The sequence below is a fragment of the Equus asinus genome, chromosome 12, assembly GCF_041296235.1.
Source record: "Equus asinus isolate D_3611 breed Donkey chromosome 12, EquAss-T2T_v2, whole genome shotgun sequence".
In the NCBI taxonomy this organism is placed as follows: Eukaryota; Metazoa; Chordata; class Mammalia; order Perissodactyla; family Equidae; genus Equus; species Equus asinus.
This window is the reverse complement of record NC_091801.1, coordinates 70,878,772-70,902,949: the sequence shown is the minus strand read 5'-3', so window position 1 is coordinate 70,902,949 and position 24,178 is coordinate 70,878,772. Positions and strand designations below refer to the sequence as shown.

At 40.0% G+C, this 24,178-nt stretch overlaps 1 pseudogene; it reads left to right on the top strand.

Annotated features, from left to right (window-relative positions):
- Positions 1-21,858: 21,858 nt before the first annotated feature.
- Positions 21,859-23,716, top strand: LOC106839376 (cytoplasmic tRNA 2-thiolation protein 2-like; annotated as a pseudogene).
- The last annotated feature ends 462 nt before the right edge of the window (positions 23,717-24,178 follow it).

Genomic DNA, 24,178 nt, shown 5'->3' with positions numbered 1-24,178 from the left:
GTTAAGTGAGGAGACAGAACAAGGGCACCAATCATCCTAAAACCACACAGAGCAGGGCGCACGCTATAAGGTTGATGCAAGGTGTTCATTCTGTAGCTTCCAACAGCAGAGTCCACTTCTGGCTGGGCACTGGGGAGAAGCTTCATGGAAGTGGTGTCATTAGAGGTGACCCTTCAAGGCGGGAAAGGATTCAAGCAGAGCTGTCGGGAGGAGCACTTTTCAGCAGGAGAGAACTGCCTGGTTACAGAATGCAGGGAGCATCAGAAGGTCTGAATGGTTCCCCAGGAATGCAGGCTCTGCGAAGGGGGCTAATGTGAGCTGAAAATAAAAGGAAGACAGGCTTTGAAAAGAGAAATATGCCTTGTTTTGATTTATTCATCCCATATTATTGTCTTTATTCTTCAGGCAAATGGGAGCTGCTAAAGATTTTGGAGTAGTGGTGGGATATGAACCGAGTTGTGCTTCCAAGAAAGTTATTCTTCAGCACTGGGAAGAACAGATGAGTCAACTGGTGCAGTGCAGAAAGGCAACTACGACGTCAGCATGAACTCTTGAACTGTGACCTGTTTGTTTATGCCTGGGTTTGAATTGGAATTAGGGTCTGATATTTGAGTGGGGTCTTAAAGGTCATCTGGTGCAAGCTTCACCCACTGCAGCAGTTTCTGGGGTTACATACGCCACTCAAACACCTCCCCTGAGGGGAAAGTCACTGGACACGGAATGACCCAGGGCATTAGTGCACAGCTCAGCTCCACAGGTCCAGGAGGCAGAGTGGCATCAGGGAAAGACCACAGACCTGGGCTCAAATCCATGTCTGCCCCCATGAGCCGAGCAACCTTGGGCAGGCTCCTCTCTGAGTCTTGGTCCTATGTGTGAATGATAACTTATAATGGACAGAGATATAGTGACATAAAATTAGGTATCTTGATCGGTGGTTACCAGGGAAAAGGGTGCGGTGGGGGAGGGCACAAAGGGGGAAGAGGTATACCCACAACATGACTAACAATAACGTACAACTGAAATCTCACAAGGTTGTAATCTATCATAACATTAATTAAAAAAAAAAAATAGTAAAAAAAAAATTAGGTATCTTACCCGCTGTGACCGAGCATGGTGGACACATACTCTTTCTCTTGGTCTGAGCCAAAATCTCCCTCCCTGTTTCACCCATCATAGGATCTAATTTCACCTCCTGGAAGCTCACAGAACATGTTTGCTACCAATTTCATAAGGTAAATATTAGAAGATAGGAATCATGTTGCCATAAGCCTTTCTTTGCTAAGTTAAACATCGCTTTCCTCAGATAACGTATTTTCCAAAGCACTTATCTTTGCAATCCTAGTATATGCACTGTGATGGTATCCAAACTCTTGGCCTTTAATATGAATCCATATTTTTACATAGGGTGAGGGGTAGAAGCAAGCTTTCTCAAATACAGTCTCAATTATCTCACTCCTAATGAGTGAGTTCGCTTGGCTAAGAGGGAGAGAGGGGGCCGTGTTGCTAATTTCTAGAGACTTCTGACCCCCATTTTATTCCTCCAGGCCCTGGTCTGACAACTACTCAAATGTAGTCTAGGACAAGGCCCCGGGAAAAAAAATTGAGACCCACTGGTACAAGACACATGGATCAGTGTTCCTCTGACTACCTGAAATAAACTAACAAGACTAAAATAATTCCAACACTTCATGTCAAAGAGGCACTGATGAGCTCTTGTTAAGCAGCACATAAGACAGCGCTGCAGTTTCCAGTACGATTAGTCTGGCCTGGGGATCTGAGTACAGCCCTGCACCAGAGAGAAGAGAGAAAACCAGTGGGAGAGACCCGGTGCCCGTCCCACCAGTGTGGAGAATGAGCTGCTCTACTTTGGGGAACAGAAGTCTTTCTTTCAGACCCACGGCCTGCAGCTAACACGCTTAGCAACATGCACTGATTCCTTCCTATGCACCAGGCTCTCTATGAGGTCTTGGGGATGACAAAGTCATTAACCCAGCATGGTTGCTCTCAAATGGCTGGAAGTCAGGCTGAGGAGACTGACAGAGAACAAGAAAGATCATGGCAATATAATGTTCTAGTAAAACAAGGATAATTGAAACCTAGATTTGGCACTTCAAGTCGCAGCAGGGGTCTGGGATAGAACAGACAGGTACAAACACAGCTCAGTCTAACACAGTGTCACGAGCAAGGAGGGAGAGTTATTCAAAGCGCCATGGGGGAAGTGGGAAGCAGAGTCAGAGATATCTTCTCAGAGTGGGGGATGTCCAAGCTAAAATGTCACAAGGATTTCACCATGCCAAAAGATAGGGAAGGGAATTCCAGGCCAATGGAATAACGCAACCAAAGATGCACTGGAGTGAAAGCCGAGGAAGATCTAGAAAAAAGGGCAAATGCAGGGGGCAAATGTACTAACGGGCCTTTAAACACAATTAAGTGGAGTCAAATAAAGTCTTTTAAGCATGGAAATTACATGAAACAGATTATAGTAGAATCTTGTCGCAACTGTGTAGAGAATGAGTCGGAAGAGAGAGACCAAAGGTAGGGAGATCCGTTAGCAAGCTCTTGCCCAAGGGCCGGCCCTGTGGCCAAGTGGCTGAGTTTGCATGCTCCACTTCAGTGGCCCAGGGGTTTGGCCAGTTTGGATCCTGGGCGCGGATGTAGCACTGTTCATCAGGATGCTGAGCTGGCGTCCCACCTAGCAGAACTAGAAGGACCTACAACTAGAATAGGCTTTGGGGAGAAGAAGAAAAGAAAACCAAAAAAAAGATTGGCAGCAGATGTTAGCCCAGGTTCCAATCTTTAAAAAAGAAAAGAAAAGAAAAGTCTTGCCCAAACCCAAGCAGAAATGAGGCCATGGATTAGGGCAGTGGCTTTGGCGGTAGAGGAGAGACGGTGAATTTGATAAACATCTTGGACAAATTGCTAAATCGACCTGTATCATACCCCTGTGTGAATATTTGAACAATGGTGTTGTGTCATAATTGGGGGCACAACATTAAAGGATGTGTCCTGATATCCCCAGGAGGACTGCTATGAAGAGAAAGGGCTGCTCTTATTTGGGGGTTAGTGCTCTGCAAAGATGCCAGGGTGAAATTAAATACTTGATTTCACTACATGTTTATTAGGCACTTAAGTAATCCCATACTCTCCTTTATTGCCAGGCACTGTGTTATGCTCGCTACATGCATCATCTCATTTACTATTTAAAATAGCTTTGAAAGGTCACTTTTATTATTTTACATAGATGTAAATGATAAAGCTAAGTGTGATTGAGTTTAGGTACCATGTCCAAGGTCACAGTTAATGAACCGTCAGCTTACACATAGAGGGGAACAAAACAGTAAAACATTTCAATATATATTAAATTGAAGGAAAATGTCTAGATCCCAGGAGCTCATGTGACCCAGTGTCTGCCCGTCAAATAAACCCCCAAAAGAAAGAGTTTCTCTCACACATTGCTGATGGAAATGCAAACTGGGATTGGAAAGGGAATTTGGCATACTTAACAAAATTTCATATGTGCTTACATTTTGACCCAGTAATCTCACTTCTAGAAATTTATCCAGAAGCTACACCTCCAACAATATGAAAATATACATGCATGTGTTCATTTATCGCAGCATTGCCTGCATATGCAAAATATTGAAAACAACCTAAACGGCCATACATTGAAGAGTAGTTGAATAATTACGGTCCATCTGTACATTGGATACTATGAAGCCGTAAAAAAAGAGAAGGTTTCCCTGAACTTATATGGAATGATTTTAAGGATCTATTTTTAAGTGAAAAGAGAAAAGTATAAAGTATTTTCTATAGAGTGTGTTACCCTTTAAGAAAGAAGGAGATGTGAGAAATAAAGCATGCGTTTGCTCTTTTGTGAAGAAATACAGGAAGGATGAAGCAGAAATGTATGATATTGGTTACTTATGGGGGTGGTGGGAACCTGATGGGAAGAAAATGGAGTACTAGTGAGGAGGGGAGTGGCATTCTTCTGAATATACCTTTGATTCAACTCTGACTCTTCAACCATGGTGAGGTTTCCCTTACTCACAAAGTAATTAAATAATTTAAATCAACCAGGATGCAGCCGGGAGGGGATCCAAGTGGAATACAAATAGTAGCAAATGAACCTAACTGCATTACAAGGAATAATATAACCACGTTGAGGGAGGTGGAGAAAAGAACCAATTCACCTTACTTGGAAAACAGTATCTTGACTGTATATAATAGTCTACAGATAAATGTATCCATATATAGATGCTGTACTCCAGTTAGTGACAAAGGCTCTTTGCTTGATCAAACTTTAGTTAGGGTCCTGAACCTTCTCCTAGGCCCATCTGTGCTCTTCCTGGTAAGATCTAATTTTAGCAAGAACCTTGCTAAGTCAGATTAACCAGAATCCCTGATCCTCAATATCTGATCAACCGTGAAATCCAATCAGGTTCCTCATCCTCCAGCATCCGCCAGGTGATGTCTGACCACCCTGGCCTGTCTTCAGCAAGAGCCCTCTTGGGTCAGTTTAGCCAGAACTCCCTTATCCAGATGTCTCCTCTCTGTGAGTTTCCATGCACTGACCCCCACCCTGCTCCTTGGTTACAAATGCCCTCTTGCCCATGATGCATTCAGAGTTGAGCCCAATCTCTCTCCTCCATTGTAATGGTCCCTAGGGTCCTGAACAAAGTCTGCTTACTATTTTTAACAAATGCCAATGAATATTCTTATTTTTAGCATTAGTCAATCTGTCACACAAGAGTATGAGATAGAAATTCTGAAATGACTTCAAACGTATACTTGGGTTGAGTAGATAAGTGACTATGGTGGAAAATGAAGGCGAGGTTTCTCACTGTCAGAGAAAGGACTTACAAATCAGGAAAGGTGAGAACAAGCCCAGGGACATTGGATTGAAATCAGAGATATCAGGATGAACTCAGTTTTGGGAATCAGAGGTGTCAGGATGAATTCAGTATATATGTATACACACAGACATAGAGATAGATACAGAAATAAATATATATGTATGTTTAGTATGAGTGAGTAAATGCACACACATTCCATAGCTTTCTCTGCTGAGAAGTCTTGGAAGCAATGTAACCTTAGTAGCAACAGGCACACCTAGTGCCCGTCTCTTGGTTTCCAAATACAATTCCTTGATAAAAAGAAATAGAGATCCTCGAAAAAGTGGTTGATTGGAAGGCAGAGCATGGAAAAATATAAGACTAGCCTGGAATATCTTATGATGCCAAAAAATAAGGAAATGCTCAACAGATGACGTGGACATGTCAAAAAGACTCAGGAGACAACTTGAATAAGCTCCTACAGACTAAACCTGGGACAATCTGAGGAACAAACTAAACAATGGTAGTGATGGATTATAACCCATAGACTAAAATAAAAATTCATGAGTCTATGCTAATATAAATAAATAATTGAATAATAAATAAACAGGGATGAAGGGACTGCTGTTCCTTACAGTAGAATTCAATTAGTAATTTTATGATGAAAGATAGAAATAAAAAATGACCGTTAGTAAACACCACAGTATGTAGTATTGCAGTGAAGATTCACTGATGGGTGCTAAAATTAATGGGCAAAAGTGCAAAGAGAAGCAGGATATTTGCAGCTCAAAATATCTCCCCACAAGACACTTATTAATTACAAAGGGGAAAATAACACGTTCACAGTGGTGAGACCTGGCATGCAGCACCTTAAACAAGTGGTCAAAATCAACACTATCAATGATGAGACAAATTGACCTCAGGTAGCTTCCACTATTATGAGAAGGACAAAGGTCACAGCATCACGTCTGTGGTGATCTTGCCAAAACTACTTCAACTCATCTCATCAGCCAGACCCAGGTTGAGGGACATTCTACACAACCACTGCTGGGCAGTACTCTTCAAAAGTGTCAAGATCATGAAAAAAAAAAAAAAGACCAAGACATTGTCACAGATTGGAGAGACTATGGAAACATGACAACTAAGTCACTGTGGGCTTCCGGATTGCATCCTAGCTCAGAAGAAGGACATTAGTGAAACACCTGGTAAAATTCAAATATGATCTGTAGTTTAGTTAATCATACTGCATCAATGTTAATTTCCTGATTTTAATAATTGCAATATGTAAGATAATGTTAGGGAAAAGTAAATGGGAATTTTGTACTATTTTTCAAGCTTTTAGTAATTCTTAAGTTACTTCAAAATAAGAAGTTAAATACATACATACATAAACTCCCAAAATGGTCTACAAGCTACTAAGTTAATCAGGCTTTGTTTGCTTGCTACTCCAGTCTTAGCTCTCTATTATGTATATTGAGAGCATCACTGAGATTTTGTCCTCTTCTTCTCCTTACCTGGGTTCTCTAGCAAAGAAGAGCCCAGTACACAGGATCCTTCCCCTTTCTTCCCATTTCCTCATTCCTATCTCTCAATTCCTTCTTACAATTCTGTATCCCAGAAAATCCATGAGCCGACGTAGTGAAAATAGAACTTTCATTAGAGAGTGGGAGAAAGAGAGAAGTTGGCTGACCAACAACAATTATTTTTAATGAGTGGAAGAACTTGAATGAATTTTCTCTATAACACAAACATAATCAAAAGCCAACGAACTATGGATAGGTGATAAAGTCTAAGGGTGGTCAGGAAGGGAGTAAAGCAATCTGAGGTGAGGATATAAGCTGGGCCCATGGTCATCCTAATTCTAAGACTGAATTCTCAGTTGGCCTTTCAAAGAACCATTTTCTCTCCCTCAGACAAGGGACTTTTGGACTAGTTCATAGTAAAATCACTTTCAGCCATTAATTTCTCTGATATACACTATTCATATTCACATAGTTAAATGTGTCCATTTTCCATATTTCTTGAAAACCAACTCAACTCTCTAATTTGCATAGCACCAGAGTATCTCCCTACAAAATCTTTATTAATTACAAAGGAAAAACTTGTCTCTTTACTGTGGGGAAACCTAGCAGACACCACTTTAACCAAATGATCAAAGTCACCTTACCAGTAATAAAATGTATCAACATCATGTACCTTCTCGTGTGATGCCCTGAGAAGTGGATAAGATCACTTCTAAGGAGAGATCTTCCCAAACATCTCATCCACACCAATGGAGAGAGTTTGGGGCCATCTTTTCTATGCTCTATCTTCTCTGCATTTGTCCGTTCTTACTCCTTAGTCATAGCAACGATACCTGTGGATGTGGAAGCTGAAATACCTTTAATTTAGCAGACTTTTTCAACAATCATCATAAAATAGAATCGTGTTGATGCAAAACAAGCCCTCATTCTACTTGAGGAAAAAATTCAATTAACAACAGAATCATGTAGAGCCACCCGGTGGTTATGGAAATTTAGTGACTCATTGCAATTGAAAATTGCCTGTAGTGGTGGTGGTGCTATTTTTCCTTTATTCTTGCTTTGCCAGCCCCCAGCAACCAGGCCTGGTTTCCACCCATCACAAAGCAAAATGAAACAAAAATTACCAGGGGTTAAAAGACCTAAATTGGATTATAGTCACGCCATTTAGAAAACAAGGTTTTACTGATAATTGCATTCAGCTGAATAAATATCCTTACATTAGCTTATGGCCTATTAGTATTCTGATGGTAATTATTTTTAGTTAAATGTTTCTGCCTCTGAATAAATGGAGAAAGGGTGGAATGATATGCGGTTTTGAGATGAAACGGACATTCTGTTCAGTAAACCAGAGTCTTGGGCATGGAGCTGGGATTGTGGGTGAAATTGAAAATTACATAGGGATTTATTTAACATTATTTCTTTGCAAAGTTATCCACTGGAGCCATAAACGTAGGGATTTCAACCTTTGTTTCATGCATCAGAGCCAGGGTCAGAAATACAGATGCTGAGGCACTTCTCCAGACATGCCGCATCAGAATCTCTAGGGGTGCGACTCAGGAACGAAAATTTCTAACACACATCCCAAGGATTCCAGTGAGCAACCAATTTGAGGAATACTGTTTTAAATGTTCACCAGTCTTATTCCAAGTTATCAATGATGATTCAAGTATAGATTGATCTCAAAAGACAAAGTCCACCCCTGAAGATAGACCAACGGTCAGCAAACTATGGCCTATGGGCTGAATCTGGCTCAGCACTTGTTTTTGTACACAAAGTTCTATTGGAACACAGCCATGCCCATTTGTTTACGAATTATCTATGGCTACTTTCTTACTAAAAATGGGAGAAAGAGCAGTTGTAACAGAGACCATAGAGCCTGCAAAGCCTAAAATACTTAGTACCTGGCCCTTTATAGAAATAAATTGGCCAACCTTGGGTATAAATAGATGCCCAGGGAATGAGGGACTTGGAAAATGGGTAAGCTAAGAGACAGGCTGGTAGAGCAGTTGGCTGCTAACAAACTGTCAACTCCCTTCTCTGGATTCTTTCTTTTTCTTAAAGCAATCCAGGGTAGATATCCTCTATTTTTTTTTCCAGTTTTATTGAGATATAACTAATATATAGTATTGTATAAGTTTAAAGTATACAACATGTTGATTTGATACACTTATATATTGTGAAATGATTATATTTCACAATCATTGATTAATTATTAATAATTTATTAATCAACTACTATTAACAATGATTAACAATAGCGTTAGTTAACACCTCACATAATTACTATTTTTTTGTGTGTGGTGAAAACATTTAAGATCTCCTCTTTTAGCAACTTGAATGTATATAATTCAGTATTAACTATAGTCACTATGCTGTATATTAGATTCCCAGAATTTATTCATCTTATATTGTGCCCTTTGACCAATATCTCCCAATTTTCCCCACCCGCCCAGCCAATATTCCATCATATATAACTTCTCACATTTTCTTTATCCATTCATCCATTGATGGACAGAGGTTGTTTCCATTTCTTGGCTGTTGTGAATAACCCTGTAATGAACATGGGGGTGCAAATAGCTCTTCAAGATAGTGGTTTAATTTCCTTTGGATATGTACTCAGAAATGGGATTGCTGGATCATACGGTAGTTTTATTTTTAATTTTTTGAATAACCTCCATAATGGCTGCACCACCTTCCCTGAATTCTAATCTCAGCTTTTCCACATACTAGAAGGACTTAACTTCCCTGGACTTTAGTTTTCTTTATCTGTAAAAATAAGAAGGATTAGACTAAATAAAATAACATATAATGGACAGGCATTATTGCAGCCTTTGTACTAGGTATGAGGAAGAAAGATGAATAAATCATAGTTTGTGCCCCTAGGTTGCTCAAACAAGATCTCTACGTTCTATTTTATGTTTATCTTAAGAAACTATACGGCACAGCTATTAAGAGTGTGGGTTCTGGGGTCAGATCTAGGGCACTGTTTAAAATCTGGTTTTGCCATCTACTGGCAGTGGAACCTTGAGAGAGGTCTTCCAGCTCTTTCAGCTATTCAGGAACATGGAGATAGTACTTACTCTAAAGTGTCAAGGGGAGGTTAAATTAGATAATACAGGTAAAGAGCTTAACACAGAGCAGGTCTATAATAAATTGTTAGCACTAGCATTATTCATATTCTAGCATTTACTTGTCAGTAGAGAAACCACTGATTGGGGCTGGGCAATTCTTTGTGCAAATTTTTCCAGAACATTTAGCATCCCTGCCCACTAATTACCAATAATGTTCCCCAAGTCAATGGAACAACCAAACTGCCCTCAACATTTTCAAACATGGAGAGAGAAGTGCTGTTGCCACCTGGTTGAGACCTACTTAGGCAGTCAACTCCTCAAAGATTTGTTTATTTTTGTGTTCTCAGTCCAACACTGTGCCGAGCACATAGATAGCTCAACTCTTAAAAGAAATGAATGAAAGAGAATGAATAAAACAATATGACTTTGTAAATATGCTTCAAATGCCACCATCAAAGATTTGTATCTTTTGTTGTACATGGTTCTATCAGATCTCTAGAAAATCTTATTAAATTGCAAATAGTTCTGAGGGGAAATACTTTCAGCTGTTATTAACTAACGTCAAGGTGGGTGAATGCCAGCTGTGACAAAACAGGAGTCGTCTATAGGACAGAGGGAATGGAGAAAGAATGGTGTTCAAGTATGCAGTCAAAAATGTAAAGCTTTGAATGGTCTCTAATTGTGCCTCCGCATAAGTCTGTGCATAAAAATAAGAAAGCGTGTGACTCAATGGGAGCTCGATGAAAGATATATCTCTCGTTCCTCACCTCTCACTTTACATTTAAAAGAAATTGAAACCCAAGGTCCTTTTGCATTTACCATTAGTTTTCTCCTCAGAAGTAATCAAAATGTCCAATTATAGGGAGGAGTTTGGAATAATCATGGTATGTCCATACGAGGTAACATTTTAAGTCCACTACAAATCATGTTTGCATAAAGTAGTTAGTGACTCGGGAAAATGTTCATGATAAAATCTATACAGAGAGAAAGAGAAAGATAGAGAAAAACTGGAAGAAAAACACACCAAAATATTAACAGTTGTAAATCTCTTTGTGATGGGATCACAAATTATTTTTAAATTATTTTTACATTTTTCTTCATTTTCTAAAATTTCAGGAACCTCACTCAGACAAATAGCACAAATAAAGAGAATATTCCTTATTGTATTTTTGTTTTCACCAGGACCAAACATGACCAAACTCTGTCACATCATCTATGTTGTGGCCACCATATTTGTATTGCCTTTTTCTTTCACTAGAATTTTCTATTATTATTTTATAATTTAAGTTTATAGTTTCTCCCCTACCCCATCCCAGGATCTGTCCCAATACTTTGTGGAATGAAATAAGGGACAAAACAAATAGGCAAATGGGAAGAAACTTGAGTTGTATGTTGCAAGTGATTGTCATACTCATCTCTCTTCAGTTTGAGTCCAGACCATGTCCAGCACATGGCCTTGGAGCCTTCCTCTCTGAGTATGGATCTGTTTTTATGTGTCTGATTAAACAACTCAACAGAGAATACTCAGAGACCAGTGCCTGGTAAGCTCAGAGCTCCTGGGACCTGTAGTCTTTCTCCTTCATATGTCAGTGCTGAGTAAAAAGCAGTGACATCTGAGAGAGAAGACATGGGCAAGTCCTACGGTATCTTCCTTCTCCATTTCCTATGCCTAGAACTCTGCTTAGAGTCTTGAACATGCTCAATGTCTTCTTTTTCTTTCTTTTTTGGCTGAGGAAGATTCACCCTGAGCTAACATCTGTGCCAATCTTCCTCTATTTTGTATGAGTGTTGCCACCACAGCATGGCCACCAACCAGTGGTATAGGTGTGAACCTGGGAATCAAACCTGGGCTACCAAAGTGAAGCATGCAGAAGTTAACCACTAGGCCACAGGGCTGGTCCCAATGTCCTCTTTCTTTCTTTCAGGAGCAAACCACATCCCATACTTCTCTTTCCTCAAGAATCAGTCTTCCTGAGATAACTAATCTGAATTCTCTTATTTCCTGCCTGTAAATTTTTGTTGTTGTTGTTTGTTTTTTTGCTGAGGAAGATTGTCCCAGATCTAACACCTGTTGCCAATCTTCCTCTTTTCATTTGAGGAAGATTGTCCTTGAGCTAACACCCATGTCAATCTTCCTCTTTTTTGTATGTGGGATGCCTTCACAGCATGGCTTGATGAGCAGTGTGTAAGTCTGCACCCGGGATCTGAACCTGTGAACCCTGGCCCACCAAAGTGGAGTGCGTGAACTTAAGCACTACACCACCAGGTGGGCCCCTGTAATTTTTTTTTAATTAGCCAAATTCTTCTCATAAATCCCTGGAAGCTCCTTTCCTCGCAACTCCAAATATTTTTCCTTTCAACCTTCTAAGGTTAACGGTCTTATGACCACTTTGGTTTTCTTTCCAACTCTCTCAAGTGCTTTATGCTGAAAAAAATACCTATTCTTGTGGCCTCAACAATAACAAATTATCTTTATTTAAATGTTTATTATCAGGGTCCCTAAACTCTCAAAGTTTAATTCTGTAAAATATTCACCAAAAAACTAACAATTTATAAAAATTAGTCTCTACTCAACCATCCCTCTCTATTTAACACAAACGTTTCCTAGCCCATTGAGACAAGTGAAGCAGTTATTCACTGATTACCACATGCAAACATCTACTAGTACCATGAAATACGAGAGCAATTCCATTTCAGAGTAAAATCGCACCTCTTGTAAAAGATGCAGGATTACATGAGGTCAGCGTACAGCTGAAATACTTGCTAAGCCATTCATAGAGGGGAATCTGGAAGAGTTACTTCAGTTAACAAAAGAAGAAGATAAATTTCTAAAGACGATTACAGAATAGCAACTTCAAAGTCCTCACAGAAAATGATTTGAATATCAAAAAATTAAGTCCTTGGGAAAAAATGATGAACCCTCAAATATTTTAGGAAAATTTTCCCTCTTTAAAATTATACTGTAAAAGCAAAAACCAGTACTTCAATTGTTGAAACAATCTTGAAAAAGAACAAAGTTGAAAGTCTCATGTGTTTCAATTTCAAGCTTTTAACAAAGCACAGTAATCAAAACAGCGTGATACTGGTAAAAAGATAAACAGATAGACCAAGGGAATAGAATAGAGAGCCAAGAAATATATATGTATATGGAGTCAATATATATAGTCAAATATATAGTCACATACATAGTCAAACGATTTTTGATAAGAATGCCAAGACTATTCAATAGAGAAAGGATAGTCTTTTGACCAAATAGTGTTGGGAAAACTGGATATTCACATGCAAAGGAATGAAGTTGTACCCTTACCTTATACCATATACAAACATTAACTCAAAATGGGCCAAAGATCTAAATGGAAGACCGCACAATAAAGCTCTTAGAAGAAAACCCAGGGAAAAATCTACATGACATTGGATTTGTCAGTAACTTCTTGGACATGAAGGGGAGGAAAAAATTTTCCTCGACCTTCTTGGGATCCCTGGCTGGGCTTGAAAATAAAACTGACAAAGATAGATTTAATAGGAGAAAGCATACAAATTTATTTAATATAAGGTTTAGGGGGCATGGAAACTTTCAAAAGGAAATCCAGACCCAAAGAAATGGTTAAACTTGAGCATTTTTATGCTGGGTTTGATGAAGAGTAGACAGTCACGGAGAAATATAATAGAGCAAAGAGCATGAGGTAAATGCAGTAAACTGGGGAAACTTAGCGAGGCCTGTTTGTTTGGATTCTTCTAGGCATTCCTTTATCTTTGGAGATAAGGATGCTCCTTTTCCAATGGCGCTTCTCGCATAAGAGTTTTGTGACTTTCCGTTTTTGCAAACTCCTTTAGCTTAAAATGTTATATATGTCAAGGTGCCATCTTCTGGGGTAGCATGTTCTGAACCCCCTCAGATATGACACCAAAGGCACAGGCAACAAAAGTAAAAAGAGATAATTTGAGATACATCAAAATTAAAAATTTTGTGCAAAAAAGGACAGAACAGACAGAGTTAAAAGGCAACAAATGGAACTGGAGAAAATATTTGCAAACCATATATCTGATAGTTAATATCTAGATTAAATAGAGAACTCCTAAGATTCAACGACAAAAACCCAAATTACCTGATTCAAAAATGGGCAAAGGACTTAAATAGACATTTCTCTAAATATATACAAAATAGACATTTCTCCAAGATATGTGAATGGCTGACAAACACATGAAAAGATGCTCATTGGAAAATGCAAATCAAAACCACTATGAGATATCACCTCATATCATTAAGACAGCTACTATAAAAAGAAAACAAGACAAAAAAATAACAAGTATTTGCAAGGATGTAGAGAAATCGGAACACTTGTACACTGTTGGTGTGAATGTAAAATGGTGCAACTGCTATAGAAGAGAGTATGGTAGCTCCTCAAAAAATTAAAAATAGGGCCGGCCTGGTGGCTCAGTGGTTAAGTGCACACATTCTGCTTCAGTGGGCTGAGGTTCATCAGTTTGGATCCCGGGTACGGACATGGCACACTTGGCAAAAGCCATTCTGTGGCAGGCATCCCACATATAAAGTGGAGGAAGATGGATGTTATCTCAGGGCCAGCCTTCTTCAGCAAAAAAAAGAGGAAGAAGAGGATTGGTGGCAGATGTTAGCTCAGGGCTAATCTTCCTCAAAAAAAAAAAAAATTAAAAATAGAATTTCCATATGACCCACAAATTCCACATCTGGGTATACATTCAAAAGAGGTTTCCAGGAATGAGGGGGAAGAGGACACGGGGAGTTGTTTAATGGGTATAGGGTTCCAGTTTTGCAAGTTGAAAAAGTTCTGGAAATTGGTTGCACAACAATGTGAATATAATTAAGAGTACTGAGCTATACACTTAAAAATGGTAAAGATGATAAATTTTATGTATATTTCACCACAACTTTTAAAGAAGTATTTTTAAAAAGTTCAGGGGAAACTATCATAAAAATCGAAAAGGATATTGCATTCAGATTACCTGCCAAAAGTCTTTAAATTTTCGCTCCACATAAAGGGGCCAAGATTGGCTTCTTTACTATACGTGAGGTTTGCGCATGAAAGACTAGACAAAACACTAATCAATACGCCAGTGATTTATTTTAAAAGGAAGACTTTTAAGTGACAAAAAGATTAGAAAGTAAATATGTACTTATGTTTCTTTTAAAGTAAAATAGAGCGTAGATGCTCATAACGGACTAATGCACAGATTTATCGGGTATCCGGCAACAAAAATAAATAAACAAGTAATTATTTATTCATTCTAAGAATTAGTAGCCAGTTGGAATTACAATATAAACTGTTTTCAATGTAAGATACAAATAATTGTTTATAATTATTTGTTTCTTTTTAAGTCTCAATTTAACCAGTTTCTCACTATTTATTGTTAAATATGGGTCTTGTTCTGTATGGATTTATTTAAATGACCTTTTTCTACTGTGAAATTTCCACTTCTTTGGATAATAAAGACCTCCTTCAGTTATGTCCTCTATGCAGATGACTTCCAACTCTATCTTTGGACCTGAGCAATCTCTTTTCCAAATGCCCCAGGACATTTTTATTTAAAATGTTTCTCTGTTAATTCAAATTCAATGTAAAAAGTCAAACCTATCATTGCCCCTCTAAATATTACCTTCCTATTTCTCCATGTCATCATAAATGTCACACTGACTAAAATGAAAATACTGGTGTCATTCTGTTTACTTCCATTGGCGCATCCGTCATTTAATGAATTTCCAAACCCTGCTGACTTTCCTTTTGGAGTGCGTCTTTCATCTGTCCTCTCTTGTCCACGTCCTCCATGGCTCCCTTAGTTCTGGTCCTCATCAATCAAGTCTGGATGAGCACAAGAAGCTTCTCTTTTGTCTTCTCACTTCTTTGTTTTTTTCCTATTCTAATCCTACCCAAATAACATGCCCGAGTTAATCTTTCTAAAATGTCGCTCTGCTCCAATCAAAGCATTGTACTCACTTTGCCTTGAGCATTTTTTTCTTTTACTATCTCTTGGCTTTTGCATCATTCTTTCTCCCTGAAATTCCCTCCTCTGTGTCCTGTCTCTCCAAATCCTACTCAGATCCCAGTGCTGTCTCAAGCCTAACTGCCCTCTCCCCAGGAACACATTTTGTCTCCATCCCTCAGGACAAAAGTACCCGCGCATGTGAACTCCGACCGTGTACAGCAGGGAGCCCAGACGTAAGAGACTTGGAATCTTCTTATTTGCCTAATCTTGAATAAAGCTCTCAATGGCTATAATGATTACAAAGAGTTGTTATTCCTTGAATGCCTACTCTGTTTTAAGCTCTTTATATTTATTATAGCAGTCATTATTTACTGAGTCTTTCTTAGGTGCCAGGTCTTAAATACATTACATGAATCAGTCCACACAAAAAGCTCTGTAAGGGAAGTAATGTTATTAGTACCATTCTTCAGATGAGGAAACTGAGGCAAAGAGAAAATTTTAACTTAATGAAGAAAGTTGCAACTAATAAGCGGCAGAGCTAGGACTCAAACCCAGAGTCCAGCTCCTGAATCTATATTCTTAACCACTACCCTATATTATAATATGCCATTTAATGCTATAATTACCCAACAAGATATATATTATTTGCCCTCTTTGAAAATGAGAAAAATGAAATTCCGAGAAGTTAGGAAATACCCTAAGATGTGGTAAGTGGAAATACTAGACTTTATATGCAAGTCCATCAGACTTCATTAAACAGCATTTTTTTTTAAACTGATTCTGATTTTTTTTTTAATTTTAATTTTTTTTTTTTGAGGAAGATCAGCCCTGAGCTAACATCCGTTGCCAATCCTCCTCTTTTTGCTGAGGAAGACTGGCCCTGAGCTAACATCCGTGCCCATCTTCCTCTACTTTCTATGTGGGATGCCTGCCACAGCATGGCTTTGCCAAACGGTGCCATGTCCGCACCCAGGATCCAAACCAGCGAACTCCGGGCTGCTGAAGCAGAAGGTGTGAACTGAACCACTGCGCCACTGGGCCTGCTTCAGCATTTTTTTATTTTGCTTGTGTTCTTGAGATATGCTTGACTACTTCAAAGAATATTTTGGGAGTTAAATAGGATCGTGCTTGTGCTTTATAAATGCTAATACACTATACTGAGTGTTGGGTTTAGTTCCCAGTGAGCACACTCTTATGTTGCTATCATGCCTATTAGCTTTAGACAAATAGTCTCCAAACTTTAATCGGCTACTTCTGTTTATCTTTATTCGTATAAAACTATAGTAATTTATGTATAAATTAAATATATGCATTACTGTACTAATAAACCTTGATTCTGTCGCTTACTAGTTAATTGGTTTTATGCTAGTTCCTTAACCTGTCTGTACTTCAGCTTCTCGATCTTTTATATGGGGATACAAGTATACATACTGGGTGTTGTAAGAGTTAAAATAATAATAAATGTAAAACCTTTAAAGCAGTACCTGGAACACAGTAAAATGCATAAAGCGCTAGATATAATTATTATGATTGTGTGTGTAACAAGACACACAAAAATGAAATTTAAAGAAAATGCGAAATATGAGTGAAGCAAATTTTAGTTTACTGACTAATGATAGAAACTTTTTTGCCTTACCTAAAAATAGTCCTAATATCATTAATTTTAGCAAGAGAAAGATGATTGAATATGCCCCATTGCTTTTGAAAGTCTGGATAAAGCCTTGAATGTACAAACCCTATTGTGGAGACGACAGCACTAAGCTGTCTCACGCCAATGATGCCACCATAAGACCACCAAGGAAGAACATGATGTGTGTTATTTCTCATACCCCTAGTCTTCCCATTAAGGGAACTCAAACATTCACAGCTTTCTTCTTTCTTCTGTCCTTCTCTGTCTTTACTGTCACACTCAAACATATGAATACACACACATATCATTTTAACCTCCATTTCTCTCATTTCACTCTTATATTCTCCATGAATGCTCCTCTTCCCCATTCCTTTTATTCTGAGCTGAAAAATTATTTTAATCGTTGCTTATAAGCATAAAGATAGTATTAGTCATATGTCAGCATTCAAGAAGATAGAAGCTATCCATTTTCACCTAAAATTATACAATAAGTACTAATATCCTCACTTTCAAAAACCTTCATAGATTTTTAGCCATCTCTTTCAGAATTACTATTTTTCACTTAAACTTTCTACCCATAGCTTCATCTTCTCCTAATTGTATCTGTCTGCCTTAAGCATTAGTATTCAAAAGACATATTTCCATCATTTTCTTATTCAATTTTAATATTGTTCTGTTTCAGGAGTTTCCAGTTCCTGGTAAGATGGAGTAGACATGATCCACTCTGTCTCTTGCACTGAATGTGGCTACAAGACCTGGACAGAATGCATGCAGCAGCTACTCGGGGACACTGAGAAGTAAATAGCAGCAGGAAGATTGAGAAAGAAGACCAGAATTTGAAGTACCAACAAACTAGTGGAGAATCTTCATTGCTTTTTCCTCCAGTATCCCCCAGCCTGAGCACAAGGCAGCCTGAAACCCAGAAGTGAGTACCAGCACAGAGAGCTCCAGAGAAGCCCTTAATTCTGCCTCAAGGAGTGAAAAGAGAATTCTAACGGTGAAATAAGAGACTGTATAAATTTCACTTGATTTTTTTCATCCTTCTGTTTTCTCAAGTCCCAGTCGCCAAGCAATGCCATGGCAGTGGTAACAAAGACCCCTAATGGGAGCCCACTGAATGGGAAAGGTGTCGGGGGGGCCCTTCCTCTCTGATCAGTGGGGCTGTAATTCCAAGAAGGTGGGGTGACTCCCTTTTGATTTTTACTCTTGCTCTGTTCTCCCAGTAATTGGCTCTGGACATGGACATGGTCACAAAAATGTGTGGCAGGTTTAACTAAAGCCCCAGCTTTCTAGGTAAAGAAACAAAAAGGGGACACCCAGGGAATAAGCACCAGTGGATTGCAAAGATGAATGATATCAAGAAAGTGACGCCAAAAAGTTATTTATGAACTCCTGGGCATCCCGGGAATCTATACACGCATAGAGGCGATCATAATCAGTGTGTCAAAGAATTCAGAGAAGAACATACAGACAGGCCGCTGCCCACATCACAGGCTGACCCCTGGGTGGTGCACACATTGTGACAGATATAATTGGAACTGCAAAGGCTTTAAAAACCAAACTGACATGGGAACCATAGCCTACAGATGGCAGGTTGGAACTTGTAGCCTGAACCTAACCAGGTCAATTGCCTGATAAAGCAAAAATACTTGTGTTTTCAATAGGATTTCAATAAGGCCAAGAGTCTCACAACATAACATACATAACGTGCAGGGTACAATCCAAGACTACTCAGCATATGGAGAACTTTCAGTCAACATAGGAAAAGGCAATCAACAGATAGTAACCTCAAGATGACGCAGGGTTATGGGTTGAATATATTGAAGCTCTGACCTCCAATACCTTAGGATGTGACTATATTTGGAGATAAGGTCTTTAAAAAGGTGATTAAGTTGAAATGAGGCCATTGGGGTGAGCTCTAATCCAATGTGACTGGGGTCCTTATAAGAAGAAACTTAGACACAGAGAGACACCAGGGATGCTTGTGCAGAGAAGAAAGACCACGTGAGATCCAATGAGGATGCAGCCGTCTGCAAGCTGAGGATGGAGGCCTTGGAAGACACCACCAAACATCCTGACACCGTGATCTCAGACTTTCAGCTTCCAGAATAGCAAGAAAGTAAATTTCTGTTGCTTAAGCCACCTAGGCTGTGGTATTTTGTTATGGCAGTCTAAGCAAGCTAATATACACTGATACCATAATTTTCAATGGAGACTTTAAAGTAGATATTTTTAAAATGCCACAACAAGCAATAGCAAATATTCTTGAAACTACTGGAAAAATAGAAAATCTCAGCAAAGATGTAAAAGATTAAAAGAATCAAATGGAAATTTTAGAAATGAAAAGTACAAGAACCAAAAAGTATATTAACAAACTCCCTTGAGCTCTGAGATGACAGAGAAAATTGTCAGTGAATCGAAAAATAGATCAACATAAATCATCCAATCTGAACAACAAAGGGAAAAGAGATTGAACAAAAATTAAGAGTCACAGGGACCTGTGGGGCAATAAAAAAGGTCTAAAATTTAGGTCACTGGAGTCCCAAAAAGAGGGGATAAAGAGGATGTTGATGAAAAAATATTTGAGGAAATAATAGCTGAAAATTTCCCAAGTCTAGCAAAAGACATAAATCTACAGATTCAAGGAGCTAAGCAAAATCCATACAGGATAAACCCCAACAAAACCCCACACCCAGACACATCATAATCAAACTTCCGAAAACTACCCAAGAAAAAAAATCTTTAAAGAAGCCAGAGAGAAATGATGCCTTACCTATAGGGGAAAAATTCAAATGACAGATTGATCATCAGAAACCATAGAAGATAGAAGAATTGAAGTTCATAGAAATGACACCAAAAGCAAGACTCACACAAAAAATTATAAACTAAACTTCATTAAAATTAAAAATTTTGCTCTGCAAAAAACATTATTAACTGATTGAAGAGACAAGCTACAGACTAGAAGAAACTATTTCTAAATTAGATATCTGGCAAGGAACTTGTATACGTGTATGTATAAAGAACTCTCTCAACTCAACAGTAAGAAGAAAAAATTTAAAAATGAGCACAAGAACAGACGTTTCCTTAAAGAAGATACAAGTGTGGTAAATATGCATATGAAAAGATGTTCAACATAATTACCCACTAGAGAAATGCAAAAGAAAAGCCTGAGATGCTGCTACATACATATTAGAATGGCTAAAAGAAAAAATACTGGTAATACTAGGTGTTCGCAAGGGTATGGAGCAACTGAAACTCTTGTATATTGCCAGTAGGAATGGAAAATGGTACAAGTGCTCTGGAAAATAATTTGGCAGTTTCTCATACAGTTAAACACACACATACCATATGACTAAGCAATTCTACTCCTGGGCATTTCCCCTTGAAAAATGAAAACTTGTATTCACACAGAAATCTGTACACAAATGTTTACAGCAGCTCTATTCCCAATTACCAAAAACTGGAAACAACACAAATGTCCTTTAATGGGCACATAGATAAATAAGCTGTAGTATATTCATATAAAGGAATACTATAGAACATTAAAAAGGACCAAACTATTGATACATGCAATAGCTTGGATTGATTTCAACAGAATTATGCTGAGAGAAAAAATTAAATATCAAAAGATTCCATTTATATAACATTCTTGAAGTGACAAAATTATAGTGACAGAGAGCAAAACAGATCAGTGGTTGCCACGGTGGGGATGGGGGATGTTATTTTAAAGGGGTATCATAAGGGAATTTTGGGGGGCACTGTAACTTTTCTGCATTCTGATTGTGGAGTTGGTTATATAAATCATACATGTGTTAAAATTGGAAGGACTATATACCCAAGAAACAGCCAATTTTCTCCTATGATAATTTAAGAAATAAAAGTAATAAATGAAAAATACATTCTCCTGTTGTATTTATTCATTTGATAACACGATTACTTTTCCAAAAGTTTTCGTTGTCAGATATCAATTACGTTGTTGGAGAAATGAGGTTTTGGCAACTAGCCTGGAAATCTAAACACAACTTATCACAATATTTTCAGGGAAAAAAACCCATAGTTTGAATTTCCACCATTGCTTGAAGTCAAAGAACCAAGATGGAGGCCAAGGGAAGATTGCCATGAGGGTGGGGTAAAGAGAGCTGTGTGCAGAAAAATAGGTCCAGCCAAGGGGAGAGGGTGTGGGTCCTCCAGGAAGAAAGGAAAGGAGAGACTTTCTAAGAGGGAAAACATCAGGCCTAAAGGGAGTTTGAGCTTTTAATCAGTGGCTTATCTACCTGAAAAAGACTAAAGAAACTGTTTCAGAAAGAAAGAGAGTGATCTTTTCAGTCACCAAACATTAGTCTGACTATTCTACCCCGGTGTTAGTCAGTTCAGGCTGCTAGAACAGAATACCATAGACTGGGTGGCTTATAAACAACAGGAATTTATTTCTCACCGTTCTGGAGGCTGGAAGTCCAGGATCAAGGCTCCAGCAGATTCGCTGTCTGCTGAGAGCCCGCTCCCTGATTCACAGATGACACCTTCTCACCGTGTCCTCCCATGGCAGAAGGGGTGAGGGAGCTCTCTCGGGTCTCTTTTATAAGAACAATAACCCCGTTCATGAGGGCTCCACCTTCATGCCCCAATCACCTCACAAAGGCCCTGCCTGCTAATACCACTACACGGGGGGTTAGCATTTCAACATATGAATTTTGGGGGGACACAAACATTCAGTCCATAGCACCACTGCCAGCATCAATAGTTAAGGGGGTGCCAGAGCAGGAGGAGGAAAATTCTAGAAATGACATTTTTTTTCTTTTACCACAGATACAGAGATATATATATATATTGTATATGTGCCAGATGGATGACGAGTACAGGGAACTGGCGCTGCCACGGCCTGGCCATGAGCAAAAGTGTGTGAAGTGCAAGGAACGCCTACCTGTCATGGTGACCCGAGTGGGAAGTGCCTTCAGCAGGGACTATTTCAAGGTGCTTTATGTCTACAAGTTCAGAGCCATGCTTGGGAAGAGCCAGCTGATCTTTCCCAGGGAGAAGGTTCTTCTGATGTGGTTTGGGGGGCCTTTGTCCGGCTACAGGGTCTGGCAGGTCCCTGAGGGCCTGAGGAGAGATTCTGTCAAAAGACTGCATTTTGTGACAGGGATTGTCTACGTTGACGAGGGAGCAGCCTGTGGCCAAAGCCCAGAGGACTGAGCAAAACCCCTGGCTGAAATGAAGCTGATCCTGCAGACTGACGGCTTCCCGTGGCACATTGTTGGAGGGGGTCATTGAAAGGACATGACCTCTAGCTGACAGGAAAGCTGGACCCAGGCAATCGGAGTGTTCCTCGCCCCCTCCCCTGTCCTTGGAATGTACATGTGCGTTCTGCCCACCGTTCCCACAGTGGGAGCCGTTTTCAAGGACGTAGCCTTGACAGAGTAATGCATTGTCGAGGCCATCTGGAGAGTACACACAACTGAATCCAGTTAAGGGCTCTGCATAAACTTTTAACATTCTGGTAGGCAGATGCAGAGATCTACTCATCTTGTGACTGCCCAGGACAAACCTCCTAAGTAAGTTCCTTTGCTTCTTAGACCACCTACCAATCTGGAGTGGCCTGGAGATTCTTTCTTCAGTCGCTCTCCCAGCCCTCCATGGACTGGGAACAGTTCAAATTTCACCCCAGGAAACTCCAGAGGTTTTGAACCAACAAACATCGCTGCCTTTGAAGTGGCGTTCGACCGGCCCAGTGTGCAGCACTGCCCACGGAGAGGAGCAGCTGAGCCAGCCACAACCGGGACCCTAGAGCCCAGATGGGATACCCACAGCTGCCCAGGTCAAGATTCTATCCAGACTGTTCGACTCAGTGAAGATTCTGACAGCCAAGGAGGAGCTTCTGCAGACCCTGCAGACCCACTTGATTCTACATGTGGCCTGGACCCACAGCTACTTCAAGCTCCTGATGTTGACGGCAGCACCCATCTGGCCATCAAGCTCAGGACCATCCTGGTGTCAGGGAGAGGGGCCTTCCTTGTCTGGGACAAGTTTCTCAAACAAGCCACACAGCGACTTGGTGGTGGTGCAGCCCACATGTGACTACACACAGAAGGAGGTCGCCTTCTGTAACCACCTGTTTGCTATCCGCTCCGTCGTCATGCCAGTCATTGAAGCCAAGGCCCCCCCAAAAGGCCAGCATCTACCTGCTGATGGAGGACTTCATGCTCAGGCTGCAAACCTACTTCCCCTCCAGTCAGCACCATGTGCAGGACGAATGAGAAGGAGGTCAAGGCCCCCAGGGACAGCTGTGGTGCCACACCCCTAGGTCTCCACTGCTTACTCTGAATGTGTACATTGGACCTGACAGAGCCATGGCTTTTGAGCGTCAGACTTCTTCACATCTCTCCCAGATGCAGCCTTCAACCCCACTGGCCGAGGCCAGGATGCCCACAGCATTCTGAGGCTCTTTAGGGATAGGCAGAGCTCAGAGCTGCTGTGAGGGGGCTAGAACCCTCCTTGGACCCCCTGCTACCCTACATCCTCATCGAGACCCAGCTGTGCAGCCAAAGGTACTGGTACCTGCTCTGCTGGGGCATCCTGGGAGGGGCCCTTCTCGTCATGAGCACCCGTGGTGCTGGCCCCCACCAGGGCCTGGGTCATGCAGGAGATCCAGAAATATCTAGTTGAGGACAGTGACGATGAGACAGAGACAGGTCAGAGCTGAGCACAGGAATGAGCTCCTGGAACAGGAAGTACCTGGGCCCTGCAACCCAGTGTGGTGGCCACCCAGCTGGGACTTCTGCCATGCCACACTGGAGCAGAAAGGCAAGGACGAAAATGAGCAGGCAGCATGTGATCATCCATTTGTATAAATAAAAATGTTTTTAATTAAAGAATACATACATATAATCTACTAAAATTAAAATAAAAGTTGGCTTTTAGCATGAGCTTGTCATGAATTTAAAATATGTAAGTTCATTGACACTCTTCCATTCAAACAGTGGAGTTTAAATCCCTTCATCTTGAATGTGAGCTGGACTTAGTGACTCATTTTCAACACATAGATGTGGTATAGCTGATGCTTTGTGACTTCAGAGGTTAGATTATAGAAAAGATACACGCTTCTCTCTCTCTCTCTTAGATTTCTCTGACTAGGGGAAGACAACCACGAGGCTATCCAAGCAAC